Source organism: Tasmannia lanceolata, unplaced genomic scaffold (assembly GCF_043159265.1).
Source record: "Tasmannia lanceolata isolate RefF3 unplaced genomic scaffold, GAP_Taslan_0.1 ptg000007l, whole genome shotgun sequence".
Lineage (NCBI taxonomy): Eukaryota > Viridiplantae > Streptophyta > Magnoliopsida > Canellales > Winteraceae > Tasmannia > Tasmannia lanceolata.
In genome coordinates, this window is record NW_027518684.1 from 29,141,838 (window position 1) to 29,164,211 (window position 22,374).

General features: G+C 39.7%; 1 long non-coding RNA gene across 1 annotated transcript; it reads left to right on the plus strand.

The window, feature by feature from the left end:
- Window positions 1–421: 421 nt before the first annotated feature.
- LOC143882351 (uncharacterized) lies at window positions 422–12,840 on the plus strand. Its single transcript, XR_013252180.1, has 2 exons — window positions 422–1,204; window positions 12,412–12,840. It is a non-coding gene; the product is annotated as an uncharacterized LOC143882351 (long non-coding RNA).
- The last annotated feature ends 9,534 nt before the right edge of the window (window positions 12,841–22,374 follow it).

A 22,374-nucleotide genomic window follows, 5' to 3' on the forward strand; every position in this document is an offset into this window, starting at 1 on the left:
GAACCGAATAAGCTCACGATAGATTTGAACTTATCAATAAACAGTAGAAGAAAAGTGAGTCTTCAAAATTTATATTTATGGGTGGTCCTTGTTGCAACGTTCATTTTGGGACCGCAGTAAAAATTTTCATTTTCCGTCTGCTGACCTTACATTCCCTCTTTTTTGTATATACCTTTTTTATTACATGAGATTTTATATGGTGGCAGACCGTATGAAAGGTTGGAGAGAGAAAACCCTCCCTCCCTTGATTTTTAATCCAAGAAAAGCCCCCCTTTTTTACTCTTCTTTGGATTAGAAATCAAGGGTGGCAGGTTTTCTTTCTCTCTCTCTCTGCCCTTTTTACCACACAGTCGGCCACCATATAATTTCTCTTATTTCATTTCGTATCCCCCAAAAGCACACCTCTCTCTCTCTCTCTCTCTCTCTCAACGCACCGGTGCCCTAGCTCTCCCCACTCTTTATCCTCTTTTTGCATAGAATTTATATGATGGGTAGCCGTGAAAACATGTGAAGTCTCAAAAAGTAGGTACGGCCCACTTTTTTTGATGATCTAAACCGTTCATCTGTTTGGGTACAAAGTAAATAGGTTGTGCCCCAAAAATCATTTCGATTGGATAATCCTAACCCTCCGATCTGAACTGATCTGAATATGGAGATTTTCAAAAACCATTTATGGAATCTTCTACAGATCGGAGGCTTAGGATCATCCTATGAAAATGATTTTTGGGGCACAACCTATCTACGTTGTGCCCAAACAGATGAACGGTTTGGATCGTCAAAAAAAAAGTGGGCCGTACCTGTTTTCCAAGACTTCACGTGTTTTCACGGTCACCCATCATATGAATTCTCCATTTTGCATACCCCCTCTTCCATCTATGACGGAAATCTTGGAGAGGAAGAAAGGCGGTGAACCAGTTGGTCGTCGATGTGAGAGAGAGAGAGATCTTTATCTTGAATGTTAAAACAGGGTTTGGTAGCTTTTCCCTCACCTCCTAATATCATTTCCATTAGAAGAAATATAATTTCCTCATCTAAAATGAGGAATCTGCTCGTCTTGTTGTTTGTGTTGTTTGAGTTTTTTTGCTACAAGATCAGTAAATCGTGCTGCAAACTCCTTTACAAGTGTAAGCCCTAATTTCTTGCTTCCATTGAAAGGTAGTAATGAGGTGCAGAAGTTATTCTAGCTAAATGAGTCTATCGCCAGGTTAGTAGTTTGGAACCATAATCATGCCCTCCGATTAAGAAAATGGTTGTGATTTTTTTTTTTTTTTTGCCTTTTGATTAGCTACATTTGTCTACCCTATTCTGTTAGACCTATGGTACTTTTATTTCTTATCATATTTTTTCCATTTCGGCCGTTTTGGCATACGGGGTATCTTGTGCATGCGATTCATGACAGAGCTTAGTAGCATAGTGAGATTTTTTTATGAATATTTGGAACTGAAATTCAATCTAATTTTGTTGTTTGAAATTCATAGCACTTTGTCTTTAGTTGGGTATGGGGCAGACACAACATGGAGAAATTGGGTGTGAGTCTGTGTAGCATAGTGCCAATTCCAATTTGGTTGTTTTGTTTCTTTTGAATGGAATGTCTCAACATTCTTCCCATTTCATTGTTTTGTTTTGTAAAAGACGTGTTTTTAAAAAAAAAATTTGTAAATGTAAAAAATTATAAATAAAATAGAAAAAACACCACAACAACCTAAACTAACAAAGAAACAAACGATTTCATGGTTAAAGCATCCACTTAGTCTTACAAGAATCAAAATTGGCTGTTTTGAGACCTATTAAGTTCTTAAACAAAACGTAAATCACAAATAATATTCAACACAATAAGGATCGAAGTAGTTTTCTAATTGTCTCAACACAAAGAGCCACTCTGATTCATCTTCATCTTCATCTTCATTTCCATCTAGACCACCTCCCATGCCCATGTCCTTGCCATCCAGACACTCTTCCTCTTCCCCTAGTGCGGTTGTAACACTTGGTTGCTTGATGAGTTTTTGTCCAAGCTTATCGGTCCTGTCTAGCTAGAAGTGTCCATAGAGGATGATTCTTCACTTATCCATATCCTCAGTACAGTGTGATAGAAATTTTAATTGGTATGAAGTCATCTAGCATGTTATATTTAGGAGTAATAGAATTATAGAAGGGTAGAAGTTATTGAAGTATTGAAATAGAATTGTAATTATATAACATGATTTTGGTTATGAAAATATATCTTTGATATTCTTGAACTTGTGAATTGATTACATGTGTTGTAGTCATGGTTTTAAATTTCGGCCGAAATCCGAAATTTCGGATTTCGGTGGGGACCGAAACCGAAATTTCCTGAAATTCAAAATTTCACAAAATTCCAAATTTCGGCAGAAATTTTGGAATTTCGGTCCCAAATTTCGGATATTTCGATAATTTCGGTCCGAAATTTCGAGAAAATGCCATTAATCAGGTAGCAATCTATCAATGGTGTGTAATAAATAAAAAAGTGACCTACCTATGCTTGGAGAAATATGGGCTGAAGAAAAATATAAAGATGTAACCCACTGCATGTAGGGGCTTGAGCTAGTCATCCCAATTACCCTCCCCAAATGGGCATCATTTCAGGCCTTTATGTTTCAGCATTCTACATGCAGTCTCCCAAGCCATAACTACGGACTTATTTAAACAAATCCATAATAAGCATATCTTTGCCAAGGCAAGCTAAACAATGGCATGCTCCTAGTCTCCCTAGCTATGAAGTAATGATCAACAAACACTAAATTGGGCATAAGTTTCTCCCATGGGCCACGTGATTCAGGGTAAGGCCGCGGGAGCGTCACTTGAGTGTTGTCGGGAATTGGAGTAGTCAGCCCCCTTGGAATTTCCAAATAATCCTCAACCTTTGTGAGGCTTTCAAGGGGAATTTTAGGACTAGTTTTATAACTAGTAAGTTAGGAGCTTTTCGTGGGCGTTTGGGAAGTAATTGATGCACATAACTCACCAAACTTTAACTCAATTCACAGACCTAGGTTAATTCTTTAATAGCAAGTTAGTCAATGCCAGAATTCCGAGCACAATCATTTTTCAACAGTTGATAATCACAAGTGAGCAGCAACTAAAACGCACTTGGTAGCATTCAGTCTTAATATGGTTGCAATGCCAAGTTTCCAATTAAAAGACATAACTCTCACATATGAAGGAAAAACAAAGGTCTGTCCCAATTGGAATTGCAAGGCTTGAAATAAAAGACATGCAATTGCACCATTAGGTGGAACACAAGGATGGGAATGCAATTCAACTAATAGTGAGCACAATTGTCCTTTCCTCGGGTTGTCAATCTACTTGAAGTTTCTTTAACCACTGGATCTATGAGTATATTTTTTAATAAAGAATATTGAGTATTATTACATGTTTCCTTTGCTACATCAAAGAGCATCTAGGCATAGTTTTCATTCTTGAAATTTTTCCAATAAAAACCAGCACTGATCTTTAGGTCTGATCCTCATGGATTCAAAGTTTGTGGATTTAACCGAGAGGCTCCATTACATAGTGCATCATGGGTGAAAACAATTCTATTATATGTGTTTTTGACAGAGATTAGTGCTCTGCTGAGACAAGCCATTTTTGATAACCTTTTAAGAAACTTTGATGGTTGCCATTTGGTGTTTTAAGTACGTGCAACCGTCTACCATGCCACATTGATTTGTGAGTACTCCACATGCACTTTTATTTGCATCACCATGGCGGTTTGATGGAAGAAGGTTGAGTTCTTGCCCTCCTTAGCATCCTAGGAAACCTAAGAGTATTGCCTCCAACAAGTTTCAGAAGTTTATCTTGTTTAGACACACCAAGCCGTTATTGTTTTAAGGAGGATCTCTTAGCTCGATCAACCTTTGCAGCAGAAAATTTTAAGCACTGTTGGTTCGTGCCTTTTTAGGAATGATTATATCTTTAGGAATGCTTATGGAACATTTAAACTTCACTAGATAGTTTCATGTATTGTTAGTTTCAGCTAAATTTTAAGCTCTGCTTGAAATTTTTTTTGCATAGTAAGTTTTATTTTAGGTCATTATCTGTGTTGTGACGACTGTTGGCATCTTAGTTTTTTTATGCTTGATTATTCTTACTCCAAATTTGTGATGTACCTGTGTCCATTAAAATAAAAAAATTTAATGCACACAAACCTGCACCGTTTTGTAAATGTAGAGACAAATGAAGAGAATTCGGTCATCTGATGGAGTGGATCTTTCTCCAATTATTTTCTTACTAAGCATCCCCGTCCAACTCATCAATTAAGAGAAAACTTAATAAAGACGCTTCTTGCATTTCTGTTTCTATAATGAATATAAAAGATAAAATGCCTCAATTAGCTTGTGATTAATCATCTCATGGGTTTTCTACTGTTCTTCTGTAACTCAATAGCAAGGTTTTAAATTTCGACCGAAATCCAAAATTTCTGTCCGAAATTTCGGGTTTTCTACTGTTTTTATCGAAATTTCGTTTTCCCTAAAATTTCGAGGAATATTACGAAAAAATCTAGATTTTATTTAATATTTAATATTATCCCGAAATTTCAGCCGAAATTTGGTACGGGATAAAATATTACTCAATTTGATTTCGATTGATTTCTTCTGAAATTTCGAAATTTCAGCTGAAATTTCTGAAATATTATCTTGGCCAAAATTTGGTACGGGATAAAATATTACTCAATTTGATTTCGATTGATTTCTTCCGAAATTTCGGTTTTGGTGAGGACCGAAACTCATTCCTAAACCGAAATTTAAAATCTTGCCCAATATGCTTCTGGTTAGGGATTCAAGTCTGAAATTATTTGAGACTTGGTAGAACAAAAGGTGATATCATTTTGCCAAATCATGTCCCTTTAGAAACATTATCTATCAATAAGTTTATGAAAATAAAGAAGGATGTGGGTGCATTACTTATATTGATGGAAAAATAACAGTATTTGCCTTTACAGATAGAAAACACATTGATTTTCATAAGTTGGTGTGTCGGGTATGGATAGCAAAAAAATCAAGCGATTCACAACTAATAAATGTGAAACTACAATATGTCAGTATCATAAAATTGATTTTTCATCAATTGTTTTGTTTATTTTCTTGTTTTTCGTGCATCGGCTATTTTTTTTTTTGATGAGCAAGCTGGGGTTAGGCGGACCCTGACCAGATATCTGATATCTAATAAGGAGGAAGAACATAGAGAAGAGATTACAGAGGGGCAAGGATGCCAAAGGCCAGATGGCAACACAACAAATTACAATCTGACACAGATTTCTCCCAATCTATCTCGATTCAGGCATTGAAGGAGGAAAGGAGGAGCAAGAGCTAAGGGGATGGGATATCCCTTATGCGGGAAGCTCCGCTTTGAGAACATCTGCCACATTATTAGCTTCCCTCCAAGAGCGATGGATGCGCCAGGAGATGAGGGAGCTGCAAACATTTCTATTGTGGGCAACTAGAGTTGCTTTTTTCCAGGGGATAGGCGAGACTCCTGAAATGATGTGTACTGCAAATTTGGAATCGGATTCTAACCAGAGATTTTTAAGGCCGAAGGAGACAGCTAAATCAATTCCAAAGGATATCGCAAGCAGTTCTAATTCGTAGATCTCTTCCTTGTCCACATTCATCGAAAACATTGCAATGGCCATACCATGGGAGTCCCTTAGGATGCCTCCAATACCACCACCATTACTGTCGAGTGAAGCATCCGAGTTAATCTTGATTTCGCCAACATGAGGGGGAATCCAAGAGCACTTTCTTGGGATGAGCTATTTTTCCGAGAATTTATAGCCGAAATTTATCGCAGTTTGAACTAACCAGCTGCAATTGGAGTCAGAGATGTTCAGAGAATTGATTTTCACTTTGGCTTCCAACAGGATATCTTTTAGGATGTGCATTTTGTCTCTGGAGCAGTTTTAAAAAATTCTTCTGTTTCGTTCACACCAAATTCGATGGATAGAGAGGGAGAAGCAGAATTTCAGGACAGTGGCCGCCTGCCCATTTCCGGAGGAATGATTACGCATCCATTCCTCTTTCTTCAGGAGGGATTTATTTGGCTTCCTCCGAAAATTGCATCTTCGAAGGATGGATCTCCAAATCCAAGCGGAAAATCCACAATTGAAAATAAATGATCTACACTTTCAGGGGCAGCATTACACAGAACACACCTGCTGTCAAGGAGAGGGCCTTTGAAAGTCGGTCGATCCTTAGTGCTCTGCCTGTAGTGGAATGCTTTCCATGTAGTAACAGCATACCTGGGAACAGAACCTTTGAACCAAACAGAGTTAGCCCATGGTGGTTTTGGGGTCTTGACACGAAACATATTCCAGCCACCTTTCACCGTGTAAATACCATCAGTAGAGGGCTTCCAAATCGGGGTATTTGAACCATTTGTGTTAAAAACAGAATTCATCAGCAGAGACTTTTCCTGAACATGGGAGGCTTTGTCTAGGATTGAGTTCCAAGAGTTTTCAAAGTGAATATCAGATAGGAGAGAGGCACGACTAAGATCAATAACTGAGTTTGACCTGGATATGAGATTGCAGAGGGGTCCTTGGGGGTGCCAGGGTTGAGACCAGAGATCGATCTTAGTTTCATCTCCCACACTATAGCATATGAAGTTCTTTGCCATCTCACGAGATTTGAGAATGCTTCTTAACCCCCAGGAAGGTCACGAGGGGATTGGAATGGACCATAAGTTTTTGGATTTGATGTATTTATGATGCACCCAGGAAGTCCATAGGGAGCTTTTATTAGCCATGATATTCCAAAGAAGCTTTAGTTGGAGCGCTTGGTTCATATCATCCAATTTCCTGATTCCTAGACCCCCTTCTAGCTTTGGTTTACAAATAGTATCACAGCTAATCGTGTGAAGAGGATTATTTCCAGAGGCCCCCTTTCCATAAGAAATCCTGAAATTTCTTTTCCAGAATAGCAAGAATACCACGAGGCATGTTGAAGGTAGAGGACCAAAAAATTTGGAAGGAGCTTAATACTGTCTTGATGAGCTCTAATCTTCTGGCTTGGGAAAGATTTTTAGAACTCCAAGAGTCAATCTTCTTTCTGACTTTGGAAACCAAGGCAGCACAATCAGCAGCAGATAGCCTTGAGGATATAAGGGGGAGGCCCAAATATTTCATTGGAATTTTGCCTTCTTTGAAGTTCAGAATATTTAGAATCTCTCGCTTGTTGCTTTGAGATGTACCTGAAAAGAAAACTTCACTTTTATTAATGTTAATGCCCGAGAAGTTTTTTAGGCAATCCATTATACCCTTGGCCGCAATGGTAGAATCATGGGTGAATATCATAAGTTCATCAGCAAACAACAGGTGGGTGATGAATAGATTGCCAACAGAGAAGGGAGTGGAGATGAGGCCCAAAGCATTGGCATTTTCAAGAGAAACAGATAGCATTTCCATAGCTATGGCAAACAGAAGGGGGGAGAGAGGGTCACCTTGCCTTAGCCCATTCGAGGAGTGGAAATATCCATTAGGGCTGCCATTGATAAGGATGGAAAAGGAGGGTTTGGAAATGCATTCATCAATCCAGTTAAGCCATTGACAATTGAAACCTTGCAATTGCATGAAATTGAGGAGAGCTGACCTGTTTACATTATCAAAGGCTTTTGCAAGATCAATTTTAAGGCACATTGCCTTCTTATCAGTTTTGGCATGGAAGTTATGGATAAGATCATTGGTGAGAAGGATATTTTCCTGGATCAGACGGCCTTTAATGAAAGCAGATTGAGCTGGGTTGATAAGCTTGGGAATGACTGTTTTTAGCCTATTTGCCAGAACTTTAGTGATGTATTTGTAAGCAAAATTACATAAGGATATAGGACGGAAACTTGCAGGGGTCATGGCATCAAGACTTTTAGGGATCAGGGAGATAAATGTAGAATTTACTTCAGAAAGGAGTTTGCCACTCTTGAAAAAGTTGGAGATTGCTTTAGTGAAATCTTCTTCCACCTAGTACCAGAATGATTGGAAGAAAGCTGCATTGAAACCATCCGGGCCCGGGGCCTTGTTACCATTGGCTTTCCACACAGTTTCTTTAATTTCTTCTCTAGTGACTGGGCGGGAGAGGGAAATGGCATCTTCATGGGAGAGGATTCTAGAAGGGAGAGGGGTTTGGGTAGTTTGAATTTTGCCATTGTTGAGGATTTTGCTGAAGTGGTTTATGAAAGAATCAGCTATCAGGTTAGGATCAGAGGAGGGACTACCATTATCAGTGTTAATGGAAGTTAAGGTGTTATGGTGCAAACGGGATTTTAGAGAGGAGTAAAAGAAATGAGAATTGGAATCTCCGAGGGTTAGCCATTGGATCCTAGATTTTTAATGGTATAGCATTTCTTCCAACTTGGAGGATTGGATAAGGTCTTCTCTGAGAGTTCTCTCTTCATCCAAGAGGGCATCATCCAGAGGGAAGGTCTGCATCTTCCTTTGGACTTCTTCTAAGCTTCTCCTGATAATTGGGGTTCTTATGTCAATCCTCTCAAAAACATTCCTGTTCCATTCATTGATTTTCCTCTTGACCTCTCTAAGTTTTCGGCAGAGGCAGTACATGGGGTTACCTTTGACTTCAATGCTCCAGGCTTGCTCAACAAAAGGATATAATGAAGAATCTTCCTGCCACATGTTCATGAATTTGAAGGGCTTAGGACCATAGTTTTTTGGATTTTCAAGGGATATAGAGATAGGACAATGATCAGAGATACCAGGGGGTTGGAAATCAGCATAGGATAAGTCAAAGTTTTGCAACCACATCTCATTTACGAGGGCACGATCTAACTTTGAGAATTTCTTTGCTCCTTCCTTGGCCCTATTGTTCCAACTCCATCTGTGCCCATTCGACTTGAGGTCAGATAAGGAGCAGTTGGAAATGCAAGAGTTAAACTCTTCCATTTCGCTGAGACTGAACTTGAGAACCCAATCTTTCATTTGCATAATGAGTGACATTAAAATCTCCAATGAGAAGCCATGGAAGCTGGATTCTAGGTTCTATTTCTTCAAGGTCTGACCATAGGGTTCTTCTAGATATGTAATAAATATTAGCATATATCGCAGTGAGGTTGAAATCCTGATTAGAATGGATGAGCCTGACCTGAGCGTGGACTAATTGGCTGGTCTCTTCAAGAATGGATATGCTGACCACAGATGGCTCCCAAAGAATCCAGATCCTGCCTTTAATTACCGAGGAGTAGTTGCCATAGGAGTGCCAGCCTTCACAGATGAGAGAGGAGATTTTTGAGAAGGCATGGGCTTTTGCTTTCGTTTCAAGAAGACAGAGAATAGGGGCTCTAGATTTGCTAATCAATTCTTTCACTTCATCTCTTTTGAGCTTTGTGCAGATCCCTCTGATATTCCAAGAATTAATGATCTTCATGAGAATTATTCAGGGTGGAAATTTGGTCTCCTTCAGAGCAGAAGGGGGGATGGTGCAGGTCTGCAAGAATAGGGTGAGGGTCTGCAAGATTGGGGTGCAGGTTGATATGGGGTGAGGGCAAGGAGATATGGAGGGAGGATTGGGAACTCAGATCAGAGGGTTCTGAGGAGGAGGGTTGAGCTTGGGAAGAGGAGTTATCTGGGTTAGCAGAGGGACAAGGGTGGGCCTGGTGGGTGGACGCTTGAGAGGGGAGTAGGCTGATGTGCTTGCGCCTCTTATCTGGGGATACAATTGCAGGAGGCTGAGGCCTGGGTTAGGACAAATTGTCTGAGGCTATGTTAGGTACCTTACCGATACGCCAAAAGCTCCAAAGCTGATGGAACGCGTTAGGCAAGGCCCTTTAAACCTGTCCCATACCAGGCTGGGTCCCACCAACTCCCATACCTAGGCGGGCCCCCACTTAGGACCGTAACATACCACCACGCTTCCGCGCCGTCCTCGGTGGCCCACTCTGTGACAGCTTTCACTCTGGCCTTTTTTCCAGGTACCCCTTTTCACAGGTCGCCCCTTCCGTGACTCGAACACGGGACGTGGTGGCTGCTCTGATACCAAATGTTAGGTACCTTACCGATACGCCAAAGGCTCCAAAGCTGATGGAACGCGTTAGGCAAGGCCCTTTAAACCTGTCCCATATCAGGTTGAGTCCCACCCAGTTCCATACCTAGGCGGGCCCCCACTTAGGACCGTAACAGGCTATAGCAGAGGAAGAATGGGTTTGCAAGGTGGAAGATGGCAAAGAAACAAGACAGGTGGGTGCTGGTTTCCGGGAGTGGGGGCTAGAATTAGCCAGATTACTGTTTTCAGGTGAGAGAACCACATCCGAGGAATTGGGAGTATTGGGGGTCTCTGGAAGGGTAGCAATAGCATGGGCATCTTCTTCTTCCAGGCTGCCAAGGATGCTGAAGGGGTTGACAGACTGGATTTCTGTTTCTGGTTCTTCGGTCTGGTCTATATTCACAGGATCTTCTTGTTGATTTTCTTCCTTCTCGGTAGTGCGGCTTTTCCTAATCCATTCTTGCTTGCGGACAAGAGGCTTAGGTGGAGCTGTGTTTTGGGCACATTTTTCAGAGGAATGACTGAATTCCTTACAAACTTGGCATGCTCGAGGCTTCCAATCATATTCAACTTGTTGGGTTTCCAACCGTTTTGGAGTTTGGATATGGGTAATATCAGGGAGTGGATCTTCTGCTGAGATTTCCACACATACCCTTGCATATGTGAGCCTTGACGTTTCAGCTGTTTGCGTATCCATTTAAAGGGGCCTCCCAATGGGCTTAGCAAGCTTCCCCAAGCCAGTTGGAGTCCAGAATTTCAGATGCAGAGCAGGGAATTTTATCCACAGAGGAATGGTGGTGAGTTTAAGCTTTTCAAGCGCACAATCGGGAGACCATTTTTGAAGGATGAGAGTTCGGCCTCCATATGTAGTGGGGGTTTCAAGGACCTTTGTCCAGTCCTCTTCATTGGAGAATTTGAAAAGAAAGAAACTATTTGAGAGAGCTATATGCTGGAATTCCCCTTTGGTGTTCCATTTTCTTGACAGTTCGGTTTTAAGGGCAAGGTAGTAGGGTCGCCGGCCTAGAACAAGGAGGCAGTGATCCCACATGTTTTTGGCTTTTTCGAAGTCTTCCTCCCCAAATAAGGCTCTCATTGGTCCAGATTCTGGAACAAGGGCATACAAAAAGTTAATGGTCTTGTCTACGACAGAGCGAGGGGCAGAACTGAAGAGTTCGGTCCATTTACCATTCGATGTGGTTGTATTTGCAGATGGGGGTTCAACAGTAGGTTTGAGGGATGGCCATTTACTAGGATGGGAAGGCAAAGGCTGAGAGGGACTGGCTATTCTCTGATTGGGATTTATCAAAGGTGAGGGGTTCGATGAAGAGACATGATGTCCAGGAAGGTGGGGACCTGGGGAGATGATTTGGGAGTGGTGGAAATTTGGAATTGGGGTTGCGTGGGGAATTTCTATTCCAGAGAAAGCGCCATCTTTATTTTCAAAAAGCGCTTGGCGCCCATTGCCCAAACTTGACAAGATTTCAAATTTGCCCGCCCGCGCCAATTTTTGGTTTAGAAGTGGGTCGGAGGAGAGAGAGAGGCGGGGGGGGGGGGGGGGGTGCGGGGTTGGACCTTGGCGTGGAAGATTGGGGAAAGGTTGAGGCCCAGGTTGACTCACTGGGTTCGGATCCTGGTTTTTGTGAGCTACCAATGAGTGAGCCCCTTCAGGCCGAGCGAGGATGGTTGGGGAGAGGAAGTCTACTAGAGTGGGCTTTCCTGGCGGTGGAGCTGAGGGCATTATTGGAGAATGGGGGATAGGGAGGCTATCATCAGCTTTCTGCGAGTTTGGGGCTTTCGATGGGATTGGGTTGGATTTAGAGGGATCCGGGCGAGGATGGGGGATGGGATTTAAAGCAAGTTATTTCAATTTTATGAATCGACCATATGTCTAGTAGGAACACATAGAGCTTGTTGACTCTTTTGAGGCTCCATTCTTGCTAGATAGTGCTCATGGGAAGTGGGTTCCTACTTTATTGGGCTTCGTACTTGTGTATACCGTAATTTTTCTAATGACCATGTTCTTGCTAGGTAGTGCTCCTAGGACTTGCTTCCGATTTTCTTGGGCTTATTAGATTTCTAATTTTCCATTTCTGTTTGCCAGTTTCTCTCTTTAATGGTTTCCCACTTCTGATATATTTGTTTGTTAATTAATCTATAAATCTGGCTCTCTATTTCTGTCCACTTTCGGTTACTTGCATTACTATCTCAAATTTATGTCTTTTGTAAAGTTTGATTTATATGAAAGAACTGGAAACATTCTTTTATTTTCTCTCTAACTGAAGAATGGCTTCTTAAATTTTCTTTGCTGTTGTTTTTTATGATCTTGAGACTTTTCCCTCCTAGAGTCTTCTGCTTTTATGTGTTCTTGATCTCTTTTCACAATCTATAACACTAGTCTTGATGTTATTTGTAGGCGCTTTGTCACTTCAAAATGGTTAACTTTCAGACCCTCCAGAGTAGTTGTGGACAGGTATATACTTCTTTGCAGAACTAGTTGAATTTTTTTATTGAGGACAAGTATATATATTCTTCTGTGGCTAAATGTATCAATTCCTTCACATGCTCGTCAATGTACATTGTAAATTCCTCTTGGTCCTCCAAATTCTAATTCTGTCATGCTCATCTGTCTACCTATATAGGCATTGTGTTTGTGTACCTGTGTAATGGTATCCATGTTTATATGCGTATAGCATGATGCAGAGTGAAAGTTGGCTTTCTACCACTACACATTACTGAAGTTGGCCTTTTTCTTGTGCAGTGCTATAGATTGGAAGTTTGTTGTACTTAGACTGAAAATTCTAGAATAATATTCAATAAAGTGTAGAGATATAGTCTACAACTAGTATAGCATTGTTTTGGCTTATAGACGAGGGCATGGAAATGATGTGATCATTAAAGCACAATTTGCAAAGATACATTCTATTTAAAAACATGAATAATGGTATGTATCTAAGCTCAAAAAAATGAAATGATATAACATTAAAGCACAAGTAAACTAGATGCAAGGAATGTAATATTGAAGTAAGGCATCTAGAGAAAATTCACAAGATATGGCAATTAAAGCACAACCCCTTATATTAACATATTCAATGAATAGTTTGAGTGGGGGATTTTGGAATCCAAATTGCTTTGGTTCCACTCAAGTTTGTTTGCAGGAGTGTATCTTTTCTTAGCCAAACAAACTTGTTTCACTTCACAAATCTAAGCTTACACCTAGATTTGTGATATCCTAATCTATCACAATAAGTACATGAGTAATGATTGGTAGAAGAGGAACATGAAGAACCACAAGAATGCACATGATCACAAACATGTTTGCCTTTCTCTTCTTGCAATATTTGGTTCTTTATGGAGAGTTCTTCATTTACTAATTTTATCTCATTTACTTGATTTTCAAGGCAATTTATTTGTTGAGATAAATTAGCATTCAATTTTTCTTCATTTTCACAAACAAGTATATATTTTTCATTTAAATCATTGTTTGTGTTTTCAAGGCTTTTATTTTCTTTTCCAAGGATATTGCATTGTTTAATTAAGTTATCATTTTTATTTATTAAAATTTTACTTAGTTGACTTAATTTTTCATTTCTTTTCAAACTTTCATTAACTTCCGATTTCAAATTTTCAATTTGCTTTTCTAAATCGGAAATAGAATGGCTGAAAGATTTTTTTTCTGCGAAAGATTTTTGTAAAGTCTCATTTTGTTCAAGAATAACATTTTTATCATTTGAAGAGAGACTATTATTTTTCTCATAAAAATTTTCAAGTTTAGTCCAAATATCTTTTGCATTTGTACATGATGAAATTTTCTCAAAAACATTGGGACATAGCCACAACATATTATAATAAGAGAGAACTGTTTCTACACACTAGTGTTGATAAGTTATCTACACACTAGCTTAAAATACAGTGGAGGCCCACATTGTTTGGGTGATCCAAACCATTCATTTGATTGGCCCTCACATAGATATGGTGTCCACAAAAAATCAGCTCCATAGGATCATCCTAACCCTTCGAACCGTGGAGGCAAAAAATGGACAGATTTGTAAAGGTTTATACCCGTCCATTTTACCTCCACAAATCGTAGGGTTGGGATGATCCTATGGAGCTGATTTTTTGTGGACACCCTATCTATGTGAGGGCCAATCAAATGAATGGTTTGGATCACCCAAACAATATGCCCTCCACTGTATATTAAGCTAGTATGTAGATAACTTATCTACACTTGTGTGTAGAAACCGTTTTTTCTTATAATAATAGCTTTTGAATTTAATGAAAATAATTTTGCATCATGGTTAGTACATTTCCTTGGAATAGAAAATCTCCTTTCAATGACATCTAATATGCCATAATCTATGGATTTGATATAGGCTAGCATTTTATTTTTCCAAGCTTTAAAATTCGTTCCATTGAAGAATGGAAGAATTTGAGCGGATTGGCCAAACTCGAAATCCATTTGGATTGTCACAGATCTTCTCTTTTAGATTTTTAAATTTAAAAATTCTTTAAGAGCCTTTGCTTTGAATACCAAATGAAATACAGGTGTGACAACCCAAGAGGGGGGGTGAATTTGTCAATTAAAAAATTTGGGCTTAATTAAATGGGTTATTAAAATTAATTTACTAATTACGCACTTATTAACCCAACCCTTGTTTAAATATTTAAGATAATGAAATTTAGCGTTTAGATATTACTTTAAGCCTATTTGCACTAACCCTTGTTCAATAAATAACAAACATAAAAAACAAGTAAAGGGTAGAGTTTACCAATAACCACAATATGCAAGAGAAGAAGGAGAAGAGAAGCAACCACAAGGAACACACGATTTATAGTGGTTCGGTTTATCATAAGTCCTACTCCACTCTTCCAAGTTTACCTCATTGGGATCTTCACTAAAACAATGAGATTCTTCAAAGGGGGAATCTTGAAGCTGTACACCAAACTTCTCCAATCTTCAAAGGGGACACACCATTTTCGCACGAAGCCTTGGCGAGGGGACACACCATCGTACAACGTCTTCACTTTTCTTAACGGGCCGAAGAGTAGACCCTCACAATGTCTTCACCATTATTACCGGGCCGAAGAGGAGACCCTCAAATACAATGAAGAAAATAAATGAAAAACTCTCAATGGCTCTTGATGGGCGGATTACAAAGTTGTAGCTCACAAAACTCTCCAAAGATAGAAAATGTAAGAAGCCTAGTGGAGATCCTCTTAATAGAATGTAAAAATTAAGTTCAAAGAGGTTTTGCTTTTGATAGAAGGCTTTAGCTCAAAGAAAATGAGTTTTGATCTTTCTCATATGTTCAAAAGCTTGTAGAGATAGGTTTTAATGATGTATATATAGTGTATTTGAAAATATGACCGTTTGGGTAAAACTGTAAATAACTGGCTTGAAAAAGTCAAGCTGAAAACACCCCAACGGCTAGTTTGCTTGACCGCGGTGGTCGATCGAGCCATCGCGGTTGCCCGACCCTATCGGGCGCCCTTTTATATTTTCAGAATTCTTACCTTCGAGGTCGACCGACCTAATGGCGGTCGTCCGGCGAGGGCTACCTGTTTGCTCAAAAAAATTTGGCTTATAAACCTATTTCGGTCGACCGACCCACGGCGGTCGCCCGCCCAAACCCATGACAAAATGGTTTTGTAGAAACAGAACACATTCCGCGGTAGCCAGGGTTGACCTGGTCGACCGGCTCGATAAATTTCGAGATGCCCTGGAATTCCAGGTTCCATCTTGCGGTCGCCCGGCATAGCCCGGTCGACCGGCCCTGTGTAAAATTCCATTTGTAACTTTAAAATTCAGGGGCTTTGGGCCATGGTCTTTGGGCTTAAGTCCTAGGTTTTCAAAACACATTTTTGGGTGTGTTGATGGTTTTCAAAGATGTAAAAGGTTAAGTATGAAAACCATTTGAAAACCTTTTGAAAGTGCATTTAAACATAAAATCAAGAGGACTCTAAATACAATATAAAAGATGTAAACCTTGAGTCTTCTTGGAATGTATAGGCTCCTTTGCACTTCCTTGGACTTCTTCTGCTTGGGTGAACATCTTGACCTTGTCTTGGCTCTTGTGACTTGTCCTTCAATCTTCAGTGCATGTTGAACGGTGCATGAGGTATCACCATGGCATGTTTAACTCTAAGCTCCTTCTTGACACTTGCTTAGGGAACTTGTGAGATCTTTATGATGAGTTTCTTGACTTGAACATCTTCAAATGAGGATGTCTCCAATGTAGGTTCAAGCTCTTGGTTCATTTTCTTCTTGATCCACAAGCCATGTGTTGTGAAGAATTGTGTAATGACGATTATGACATGAAAGTCCTTTGTACAACATAACACCTCAAAGCAATACATTAGTCCATAAATGCTAATCAATTTGTGTTTACTAGCATCAAAACAAGAAGGTAAGGTGAATGATTAACCCGTGGGAACCCTTGGGTTTACTTAATGTTTAGAATAACATTTGGTATCAGAGCCAAGTTGTAGGCTTTGAAATCAGAGAAAATTTGAATTTTGGGTGTAAAATACTAATTTTTGTATCTCGCCGGAAAAATAATTTCGGCCGGCGACCAACTAACTTTTCCTGCGAGTGGACGGTACGGTTGTGTTCCCTCCTTCCTCCGAACATACCCTTAAATTTTCGAAGTGTTTGGACGGTCGGATTGAAAGTAATTAGGCACTAAAGGTATGGCAAATTCTGTAATTTCATAGAAAAGTTGCAGGTTTAAAAAGAGAGACAAAATTGTGGATGGGTGACATGAAAATGACAAAAGTGTGACCCTTTTGAAAGCTTGTGAACGGAGGTCAAAACACCTTTTTCTGACATGGCTACCTAAATACCCCTCAGGGCAAAAAAAAAACAAGTTAGAGTAGAAATTCCTCTCTTACTTTTCACCTACCAAATTTTAACGCCCATCTCTGGCAAATTTCCCTTTTAATGCCTGAAACTCATCAAGTGGAAGTAAAGGTTAGTAGCTTATCTACTCTCTTAGGGTTTGTGCTTCTATTAATGTGTTTGATAAGCGTCATTGTGTCTGAACCCTGTCTTTATCGTGTGTGATAACCCTGTCTTTATTGTGTTTGATAACCCTGTCTTATAACCCTTTTAAAACGGTGACTTAGGGCTTGTGCTTCTATTATCTCTGTTCTTATAGAGTTGCTACAAGTGAGTTGAACCACTTCTAGAGTTGGTACCCTGCTAATAGAGTTGTTAGTAGTGTTTGATGACCCGAATATAGATGGTTTATGTAAACCCTTTTGTATATGAATCACAATTTTTTGCACTTGATAATCCCTTATCTGTTGTTGCTAACCCCCATTTATTTACCTGATAAACCTGTTTTGACACTTGATACACCCCCGAGAGGCGTGCTAACCCCCTTGGAGAGGGTTGAAAAGCCCTTGTACATTCTTGGTAATTCCCCTTTTATGTACTTGGTAATCTCTTTAGGTACTTGAAAACCCCCTTGTGTAGAGAGGTGAAAACCCCTAATATGCTACTTGATAATCCTTTATAGAACCCTCTGTACGGACTTGAAACCCCCATTAGTTACCTGATAATCCCTTAGAACACCTTGTTTACTGACTTCCAACCCCCATTGAGGTAGTGGAACCCCCCTTTAGAGTCCATAACCTCATTTATGAACTTGATAACTGAAATACGGGTGTGACAACCCAAGAGGGGGGGTGAATTGGTTAATTAAAAATTTTGGGCTTAATTAAATGGATTATTCAAATCAAGTTATTAATTAAGCATATATGGTCTAACCCTTGTTCAAATATTCAATATGATGAAAGCTAGGGTTTAGATCTTACTTTAGCATATATTCACTAACCCTTGTTAAGATAAAACATAAAAACAAATACGGTTAGAGATTACCAATCACCAATGTGCAAGAGAAGAAGGAGAAGAGAAGCAACCACAAGGAACACACGATTTATAGTGGTTCGGTCTATCACAAGACTTACTCGACTCTTCCAAGTTTACCTCCTTGGGATTTCCACTAAAATGTAAGATTATTTAATGGGCGAATCTCAAAGCCGTACATCAACTTCTCCTTCAAAGGGATCACACCCTTTCTGCACGAGGCCTTACGAGGGCACATTCCCTCTTACAATGATTCACCTTTCTTAGCGGGCCGAATCGGAGACCCTCAAATACAAATGAAGAATTAAAATGAAGAACTCTCTTTGCCTCTTAATAAGCAGATTACAAACTTTGTATAGCTCACAATCTCTTCAAGGAATGGATAAAAGTTTAGGTTCATGAAGATACGATTTGATTTTGCAAAAGGTTGTTTAGAAATGTTTTGATAGTGTATATACAGCCCACAAGGAAATATGACCGTTTGAGGGTAAAACTGTAAAATACAGGGTTGAAAAAGTCAACCTGCGCAAGCTCCAGAGGTTCTATTTCCAGGTCGCGGCGGTCGACCGAGGCACGTCGGTCGCCCGCTCTTATCGTGCTCTCTTTTTGAATTTCAAATTTCATACCGGCGCGGTTGACCGGCCCTATGACGGTCGCCCAGCAAGGGCAATCTGTTTGAATAAAAATTCGGCTTAAAAACACTATCGCGGTCGACCGGACCCATGGCGGTCGTCCCCCAAGCCCAACCTGGATGTTTTCTGGATTTCTAAAAATTCAATCTGCGGTCGCCTGGCCCGATAAATTTCGAGATGCCTGGAATTCCAGGTAACATCCAGCGGTCGCCCGGCATAGCCCGGTCGACCGAACCTGAGTAAAATTCCATTTTTAACTTTAAGATCCAAGGTCTTTGGGCTTTGGTCTTTGGGCTTAAGTCCTAGGTTTTCAAACACATATTTGTCTGTGTGTATGGTTTTCAAAGATATAAAAACTTAGGTATGCAAACCATTTGAAAACCCATTGAAAGTGCAATTAAACATAAAATCAAGAGGACTCCACACTACATTCTAATGTGTATACATTGAGTCTTCTTGGAATGTCTTTGCTCTTTGCACTTCCTTGGACTTCTGCTCGAGTGAACATCTTGAACGTTGTTTTGGTTCTTGTGACTTCCTCCAATCTTCACTGCATGTTGTAAGATGCATGAGGTGTCACCAATGGCTTGTTCAACTTCAAACTTCTTCTTGACACTTGTTGGGAACTTGTAGGATCTTCATGTTGAGCTTCTTGACTTGAACATCTTCAAATGAGAATGCTTCCAATGTAGGTGCAAGCTCTTGATTCCTTCATTTCTTGATCCACAGCTATGTGTTGAGAAGAGTTGTGTAATGACGATTATGACATGATATTCCTGTATATGACACAATACCTCAAAGCAACACATTAGTCCAAAAAAGCTAATCAATTTAGTTTCCTAGCATCAAAACAAGAAGGTAAGGTGAATGATTAACTCATGGAAACCCTTGGGCTTATATTCTCTTCCTTTTTTATGATGGCAAACAAATTGATTAGGGAGGTAGGAGATATCAACCAAATAGATGAATAAGCATGGTATGATATACACAATAGAGCATAGCTCCCCCTCACTATATGCACAAATATAATAAATGAATGCAAGACATATGGTGCGTACAACTATGGACTACCTAATCAATTCCCAAAAATCTCCCCCTTTTGGCAACAACAAAAAGGATCTACAAGTGAAAGAGCAAGTGGGGTGTCTAGATGAATAACAGCTTGTCTAAGCTATGTGCCTTGTAGATGATATACAATTCAAGCTCATATGATGCTTTGCTACAAGGCACATAGCTTAGACAAGCTCATATGTAAAGTGTATGATAAGACATCATCAATAAGTCTTGCACGATCTAAGACTCTCTGACTCTCTATAGTCGTAAAGGCAGTAGCGAGGGACTCAACTCTAGTAGTGAGAGTGTCTTGGCCAGTCCTCATGGATGCAATATCTCTAGCAAGATCCTCATATGAGCCAGTGGTAGGGGGGCTGACGCTGCTGAGCCTGTGCCTGCTCATGTGCTCTACTCTGCTCCTGTATCAGGATCACTCGTTGAGCTTCATCCACATCCTCATCTATGTCATCTTGTGTGACCCCACTAGGACCCACTTACACCTAGTATAGGAATTCTCATAAGGAGAATGGTGGAGTGGTTGAGTGGTGGATCAGGGTTTGTTGAGAAGGCTTTTTCTAGATTGATCTTATGGAGCCTTAAGAGCTTAGTAATTTGGACCCCATAAGGAAGACCACCTTGTCCTCTCTTGACTGCCTCATCTATCTATCCCAAAATGATATACCTTAAATTCAACTTAATTTTCTGCATCATACAGTGGATCACAAGGGCTTCAAAGGGCTTCACAGCATCAAAATTTCCAGCCTTGGGAGTGATATTGTAGGCTACTATTTTATGAATCGGTCTAGCCTTGTGATTCATCGAGCTAGCAGTGATATTAAGCTTTTCTTCAGGAGGGGGGGCTGTGCCTAGTGTCTGGTATACATCTGACATTTTGAAGTGGAGGTCAATTTCATTTTTCCCCCAAAACATAATCCTTTTTTCCTGCATTAGGTATATCAAGCCAAGTACAGAAATCCTTCAAATTAAACCCCAATTGGTCTCCTTGAAGGTGGGTATTCATAACTACTCCTTCATGGGAAATATCCAAATTGGCATAAAAATACCTAACTATCTAAGAATAGACTGGAGTGCTATAGACGAGAAAGAAGGACCAACCTTGGAATTCAAAAAGTGATAGAAGATCAAATTTGTTAAAGTCTTATAAAATAACTTTTCGCCCCGAGATGACGACTCGATCCATGAAGGCCTTGTGACGATCTTTGGCTTGCTTGTTGAAGAAGTGTTCGGTGGGGAATGCTTCTTCTTCCGGCTCGGTTCTAACTCCCTTGCCTTTTTGTGCGATGGATTTTCTTGAAGTCGACATTCTAGAGTTAGGATTTTGAGAGAGATGAGAGAAATCGAGGTGAAAGATGAGGGATTAGGTGAAGGATGATGGAGGATGGAAGAAGAGAATTGAAACAAAAACAAAACGAAAGATTTCTGTGGGAGATATGAGGAGAAATGAGGAGAATGGGTAATGAGGTGATTTAACGAAGGAAACGAGAAAAAGAGAATGGGAAAAGAGAGATCGAAGAGGGGAACATGAAGAATCTTACTCAAAACACCTTAATCTTGATGATCTTGGTCGAAAATGATTTTAGGAGAGGAGCATAAGAACCCTAGGAAAGAATGAAACGGCGGAAGTGAAAAACTTGATTCCCGGACACCCTTTAAAACACAGCTTTCGACCATCGCGGTCGCCCGCCGCGACCCACCTGACTCTTTTTATTTTTTCCATCTCGACTACCCGCGGTCGACCGGGTTCACGCGGTCGCCCGTCGCGACTAACCTGTTTCTATTTATTTTTCTCCTATTTTCCTACTGTGGTCGCCCTCCAAGGCTCGGTCGACCGCCACACCCCTGTTTTGGATTTTTCATATTTTTTAAGGGATTTTGTGGTGAAACTCATTTTCTCCTATTTTTCATGCATTTATGGAATTATAATGGACGTGTAAGCTTGATCCCAAGGCTATATGAGGACATTTAAAATTCATTTCTGTTTTTCAATATTTTAGCTCAAGGGAATAAATGGACCTATGTTTTCAGTGAAGCTCAAGGTGGATGTTCTAAATGAATTTTGCTAGATACAAAATGTGACACATGTTTGATTAATGTCTAGCAAGATTTGACATGTTAGCTCATCTAGTGTGTGGATGCTAAATGTATGTGTTTGTTTTTGCACTTTGATGGATATTAATAAAAGATTTTCAATATAGCACACAATATAGTCTAATGAGAATACAAAAGTGATTTATTTTTAGACTCTAGCATGGGAATGATGAGATCATTAAGTACATAAGAGTATGGATACACCTTTAATAAACAAATGCAAATATATGTATCCAAGTTCATAAATTGAAAAGATATCACTTAAGCACATGTGATCTAGATACAAAAAATGTAATATTGAAATAGTATCTAGAGATCAAATTCATATAATATATCAATTAAAGCACAACCCCATATATCACTAATTTCAAACAATAAATTGAGTGGGGAATTTTGGAACCCAAATCACTTTGGTTCCTACTAAGTTTGTTTGTGGGAGTGTCTTTTCTTACCCAGATAAACTTATTTGATTTCACAAATCTAAGCTTATACCGAGATTTGTGATGTCCCAATCTACCACAATATGAACATGAATAAGTGTGGGTAGATGAGGAGCAACTAGAACCATAAGAACACACATGATGACAAACATGTTTGCCCCTTTCTTCTTGTATTCTTTGGTTCTTCATTAACTAGTTTAATCTCATTTGATTGACTTTCAAAGTAATTTATTCGTTGAGATAAATTAGCTTTTAATTTTTCTTCATTTTCACAA